The sequence below is a fragment of the Arachis stenosperma genome, chromosome 3, assembly GCF_014773155.1.
Source record: "Arachis stenosperma cultivar V10309 chromosome 3, arast.V10309.gnm1.PFL2, whole genome shotgun sequence".
NCBI lineage: Eukaryota > Viridiplantae > Streptophyta > Magnoliopsida > Fabales > Fabaceae > Arachis > Arachis stenosperma.
The window spans coordinates 68,985,442-68,991,963 of NC_080379.1; the positions used below are offsets into that span (position 1 = coordinate 68,985,442).

General features: G+C 39.0%; 1 non-coding gene across 1 annotated transcript; it reads left to right on the forward strand.

The window, feature by feature from the left end:
* Positions 1-5,481: 5,481 nt before the first annotated feature.
* On the forward strand, positions 5,482-5,588 carry LOC130971594 (small nucleolar RNA R71). Its single transcript, XR_009082805.1, has one exon. It is a non-coding gene; the product is annotated as a small nucleolar RNA R71 (small nucleolar RNA).
* Positions 5,589-6,522: the final 934 nt, after the last annotated feature.

Below are 6,522 nucleotides of genomic sequence, written 5' to 3' on the forward strand. Positions count from 1 at the left end.
GTAACTACACTGGGTCGTCCAAGTAATACCTTACGTGAGTAAGGGTCGATCCCACGGAGATTGTTGGTATGAAGCAAGCTATGGTCATCTTGTAAATCTCAGTTAGGCGGATTCAAATGGTTATAATGGTTTTCAAAAATTATAATAATTAAGGCATAAAATAAAGATAGAAATAATTATGTAATTCATTGGTGGAAATTTCAGATAAGTGCATGGAGATGCTTAGTCCCTATTGAATCTCTGCTTTCCTACTGCCTTCCTTCAATCCTTCATACACCTTTCCATGGCAAGCTGTATGTAGGGCATCACTGTTGTCAATGGATACATCCCATCCTCTCAGTGAAAATGGTCCAAATGCTCTGTCATAGCACGGCTAATCATCTGTCGATTCTCGATCATGTCGGAATAAAATCCATTGATTCTTTTGCTTTTGTCATCATGCCCAACAATCGCAAGTTTGAAGCTCGTCACAGTCATTCAACCCCTGAATCCTACTCGGAATACCACAGACAAGGTTTAGACTTTTCGGATTCTCAAGAATGGCCGCCAATAATTCTAGCTTATACCACGAAGATTCTGATTAAGGAATCCAAGAGATACTCGCTCGTTCTAAGGTAGAACAGAAGTGGTTGTTAGTCACGCGTTCATAGGTGAGAATGATGATGAGTGTCACGGATCATCACATTCATCATGTTGAAGTGCAACGAATATCTTAGAATAAGAATAAGCTGAATTGAATAGAAAATAGTAGTAATTGCATTGAAACTCGAGGTACAGCAGAGCTCCAAACCCTTTATCTATGGTGTGTAGAAACTCCACCATTGAAAATACATAAGTGATGGTGGTCCAGGCATGGCCGAATGGCCAGCCCCCAAAATGTGATCAAAGATGGAAAATCCCATATGAAAATACAATAGTAAAAAGTTCTATTTATACTAAACTAGTTACTAGGGTTTACAGAAATAAGTCTAAATGCAGAAATCCACTTCTGGGGCCCACTTTGGTGTGTGCTTGGGCTGAGCTTGAGCTTTACACGTGCAGAGGCTTCTCTTGGTGTTAAACGCCAAGTTGTAACGTGTTTCTGGCGTTTAACTCTGGTTTGCAGCATGGAACTGGAGTTGAACGCCAGTTTGCGTCTTCTAATCTCGAATAAAGTATAAACTATTATATATTGCTGGAAAGCTCTGGATGTCTACTATCCAACGCCGTTAAGAGCCTGCCATTTGGAGTTCTGTAGTACCATAAAATCCATTTCGAGTGCAGGGAGGTCAGAATCCAACAGCATTAGCAGTCCTTTTTCAGCCTGAATCAAATTTTTGCTCAGGTCCCTCAATTTCAGCCAAAAAATACCTAAAATCATAGAAAAACACACAAACTCATAGTAAAGTCCAGAAATATGAATTTTTGCATAAAAACTACTAAAAACATCCCTAAAAGTAGCTAGATCCTACTAAGAACTATTTAAAAATAATGCCAAAAAGTGTATAAATTATCCGCTCATCACAACACCAAACTTAAATTGTTGCTTGTCCCCAAGCAACTGAAAATCAAATAGGATAAAAAGAAGAGAATATATTATAAATCCCAAAATATCAATGAATATTAGTTCTAATTAGATGAGCGGGACTTGTAGCTTTTTGCTTCTGAACAGTTTTGGCATCTCACTTTTTCCTTTAAAGTTTAGAATGATTGGCATCTATAGGAACTCAGAATTTTGGATAGTGTTATTGATTCTCCTAGTTAAGTATGTTGATTCTTGAACACAGCTACTTTTATGAGTCTTGGCTGTGGCCTTAAGCACTTTGTTTTTCAGTATTACCACCGAATACATAAATGCCACAGACACATGACTGGGTGAACCTTTTCAGATTGTGACTCAGCTTTGCTAAAGTCCCTAATTAGAGGTGTCCAAAGCTATTAAGCACACTCTTTTCGCTTTGGATCACGACTTTAACCACTCAGTCTCAAGCTTTTCACTTGAACCTGCATGCCACAAGCACATGGTTAGGGACAGCTTGATTTAGCCGCTTAGGCCTGGATTTTATTTCCTTGGGCCCTCCTATCCATTAATGCTCAAAGCCTTAGATCCTTTTTACCCTTGCCTTTTGATTTTAAGGGCTATTGGCTTTTTTTGCTTGCTTTTTCACTGCTTTTTCTTGGTTCAAGAATCAAATTTATGATTTTTCAGATTATCAATAACATTTCTCTTTTTTATCATTCTTTCAAGAGCCAACAATTTTAACATTCATAAACAACAAGATCATAAATATGCACTGTTCAAGCATTCATTCAAAAAACAAAAAGTATTGTCACCACATCAATATAATTAAACTAAATTCAAGGATAAATTTGAAACTCATGTACTTCTTGTTCTTTTGTATTAAAAACATTTTTCATTTAAGAGGTGAAGGATTCATGGAATTATTCATAGCCTTAAGACATAGTTACTAAAGACTAATGATCATGTAATGAAGACACAAACATAGACAAACTTATAGCATAAAAACCGAAAAACAGAGAAATAAAAAACAAGGAATGAGTCCACCTTAGTGATGGTGTCGTCTTCTTCTTGATGGACCAATGATATCCTTGGGCTCTTCTATGTCTCTTCCTTGCCTTTGTTGCTTGATCCCTAGTGATTTTGGTGCTCCTATCCTTAGTTGCTCCCAATAATTGTATGGAGGAAAATGTATCCCCTGAGGTATTTCAGGGATTTTTTGATAATGAGCTTCCTCATGCGTCTCTTGAGATCCATGAATGGGCTCTCTTGTTTGCTCCATCCTTTTTTTAGTGATGGGCTTTTGAGATGAATCTCTCCATCTCTCATGATTCGGAAGTGGAAGCTTTTGTCTTCCCTTTCCTCTTTCTAGAGGTTTCTCCGACCTTAGGTGCCATCAATGGTTATGGAAAAACAAAAAAGCTATGCTTTTACCACACCAAACTTAGAATATTGCTCGCCCTCGAGCAAAGAAAAGAAAGAATAGAAGAAGAAGAAGAAGAGAAGATATGGAGGAGAGGGAGAGATGTGTGGGTTTCAGCCAAGGGGAAGAAGAGAGGGTTGTGTTGTGTGAAAATGAAGAAGGATAGAATGGTTTATATAGTGGAGGGATGTGAGTGGTGAAGAGGTGATGGGAAAGAGAGATTGAGGTGATTGGTGAAGGGTTTTTGGAGAAGAGTGTTATTGGATTGTGTGAAGAAGAGAGAAGGTAAATTGAGGTAGGTAGGGAACCTGTGGGGTCCACAGATCCTGAGATGATCCTGTGGGATCCACAGATCCTGAGGTGTCAAGGATTATCATCCCTGAACCAATGAGGCGTGTAAAATGCCCTCTGCATGCAATCCTGGCATTTAACTCCAGATTGATGCTTGTTTCTGGCGTTAAACGCCAGTTTTATGCTTGTTTTAGGCGTTCAACGCCAGTCTGCAGCATGTTTCTGGCGTTGAACGCCAGTTCTCCTCAAGGTGTAATCATGGCATTTAAACGCCAGACTGTTGCTTGTTTCTGGCATTCAACACCAGATCCATGCTCTGTTCTGGTGTTGAACGCTAGCCAGATGCTCCTTACTGGCGTTTAAACGCCAGTAAGCCCTTCCTCCAGGGTGTGCTGTTTCTTCTGCTATTTTTTATTCTGTTTTTAATTTTAGCACTTTTTTTGTGACTCCACATAATCATGATTCTAATAAAACATAAAATAACAAAAAAAATAAAATTAGATAAATAAAAATTAGGTTGCCTCCCAATAAGCGCTTCTTTAATGTCAATAGCTTGACAGTGGGCTCTCATGGAGCCTCACTGGTGATCAGGTCAATGTTGTGGACTCCCAACACCAAACTTAGAGTTTGGATGTGGGGATTCAACACCAAAGTTAGAGTTTGGTTGTGGCCTCCCAACACCAAACTTAGAGTTTGATTGTGAGGGCTTTGTTTGACTCTGTACTGAGAGTAGTTTTTCATGCTTCCTCTCCATTGTTACAGAAGGATAGCCTTGGGCTTTAAACACAAGGTAGTCCCCATTCAGTTGAAGGACTAATTCTCCTCTGTTAACATCAATTAGAGCTCCTGTTGTGGCTAGGAAGGGTCTTCCAAGGATGATGCATTCATCCTCATTCTTCCTAGTCTCTAAGATTATGAAATCAACAGGGATATAAAGGCTATTAACCTTCACTAACACCTCCTCTACTAATCCATAAGCTTGTCTTTGTGATCTGTCTACCATCTCTAATGAGAATGTGGCAGGCTGTACCTCAATGATCCCCAGCTTCTCCATTACAGAAAGTGGCATAAGATTTATGCCTGACCCTAGGTCACACAGAGCCTTCTCAAAGGTCATGGTGCCTATGGTACAGGGTATTAACAATTTACCAGGATCTTGTTTCTTTTGAGGTAATATTTGCTGAACCCATCTATCTAGTTCACTAATGAGTAAGGGAGGTTCACCTTCCCAAGTCTCATTACCAAACAACTTGGCATTCAGCTTCATGATGGCTCCTAGACATTGAGCAACTTGCTCTCCAGTTACATCTTCATCCTCTTTAGAGAAAGAATAGTCTTCAGATCTCATGAATGGCAGAAGGAGGTTTAATAGGATCTCTATGGTCTCTATATGAGCCCCAGATTCCTTTAGGTCCTTAATAAGGAACTCCTTCTTGTCTGGGAGACGTCCTATGAGGTCTTCCTCGTTGGGATTCACGTCCTCCCCTTCCTCTCTAGGTTCGGCCATTTTGATTAAGTCAATGGCCTTGCACTCTCTTTTTGGATTCTCTTCAGTATTGCTTGGGAGAGTACTAGGAGGAGTTTCAGTGACTTTCTTACTCAACTGGCCCACTTGTGCCTCCAAATTTCTGATGGAGGACCTTGTTTCACTCATGAAACTTAAAGTGGCCTTAGACAGATCAGAGACTATGTTTGCTAAGTTAGAGGTGCTCTGCTCAGAATTCTCTGTCTGTTGCTGAGAAGATGATGGAAAAGGCTTACTATTGCTGAGCATATTTCTTCCACCATTATTAAAGCCTTGTTGAGGCTTTTGTTGATCCTTCCATGAGAAATTTGGCTGATTTCTCCATGAGGAATTATAGGTGTTTCCATAAGGTTCACCCATGTAATTTACCTCTGCCATTGCAGGGTTCTCAGGATCATAGGCTTCTTCTTCAGAAGATGCCTCTTTAGTACTGTTGGATGCATTTTGCCATCCATTCAGACTTTGAGAAATCATGTTGACTTGCTGAGTCAACATTTTGTTTTGAGCCAATATGGCATTCAGAGTATCAATCTCAAGAACTCCCTTCCTCTGAGGCGTCCCATTATTCAAAGAATTCCTCTCAGAAGTGTACATGAATTGGTTATTTGCAACCATGTTAATAAGTTTTTGAGCTTCTGCAGGTGTTTTCTTTAGGTGAATGGATCCACCTGCAGAATGGTCCAGTGACATCTTAGAGGACTCAGATAGATCATAATAGAATATATCCAAAATGGTCCACTCTGAAAGCATGCAAAAGGACACCTTTTGGTCATCTGTTTGTATCTTTCCCAAGCTTCATAGAGGGATTCACCATCTTTCTGTTTGAAGGTCTGAACATCCACTCTAAGCTTGCTCAGCTTTTGAAGAGGAAAGAACTTAGCCAAGAAGGCCGTGACCAGCTTATCCCAAGAGTCCAGGCTATCTTTAGGTTGTGAGTCCAACCATGTTCTAGCTCTGTCTCTTACAACAAAAGGGAAAAGCATGAGCCTGTAGACTTCAGGATCTACTCCATTAGTCTTAACAGTCTCATAGATCTGCAAGAACTTAGTTAAAAACTGGTAGGGATCTTCTGATGGAAGTCCATGGAACTTGCAGTTCTGTTGCATTAGAGCAACTAGTTGAGGTTTCAGCTTAAAATTGTTTGCTCCAATGGCAAGGATTGAGATGCTTCTTCCATCAAACTTGGAAGTAGGTGTAGTATAGTCACCAAGCATCCTCCTTGCATTATTGTTGTTGGGTTTGGCTGCTATATCCTTTTCTTGTTCAAAAATTTTAGTAAGGTTGTCTTTGGATTGTTGTATTTTAGCTTCTCTCAGTTTCTTCTTCAGAGTCCTTTTATGTTCAGGATCAACTTCAACAAGAATGCCTTTTTTCTTGTTCCTGCTTATATGAAAAAGAAGAGAACAGAAAAGGAAGAGGAATCCTCTATGTCACAGTATATAGATTCTTTCATGTTAGTAGAAGAAGAAAGGAATAGAAGAAGGAAAAGAGTTAAGAATCCAAACACAAGGGGAAAGATAGGTTCGAATTCTTGAGATGAAGAGAAGTGTTAGTAAATAAATAAATAAATAGAAGAAGATGAGAGGGAGAGAATTTCGAAAATTAATTTTGAAAAAAGGGTTAGTGATTTTCGAAAATTAAGAGAAGAATTAAAAATAAAATTAAAATTTGAAACAATTAGTTAATTAATAAAGTTTTGAAAAAGAGGGAGGAATTTTTGAAAATTAGAGAGGAGGAAGTAGTTAAGTGGTTTTGAAAAAGATAAGAATTTTAAAACAAATAAAA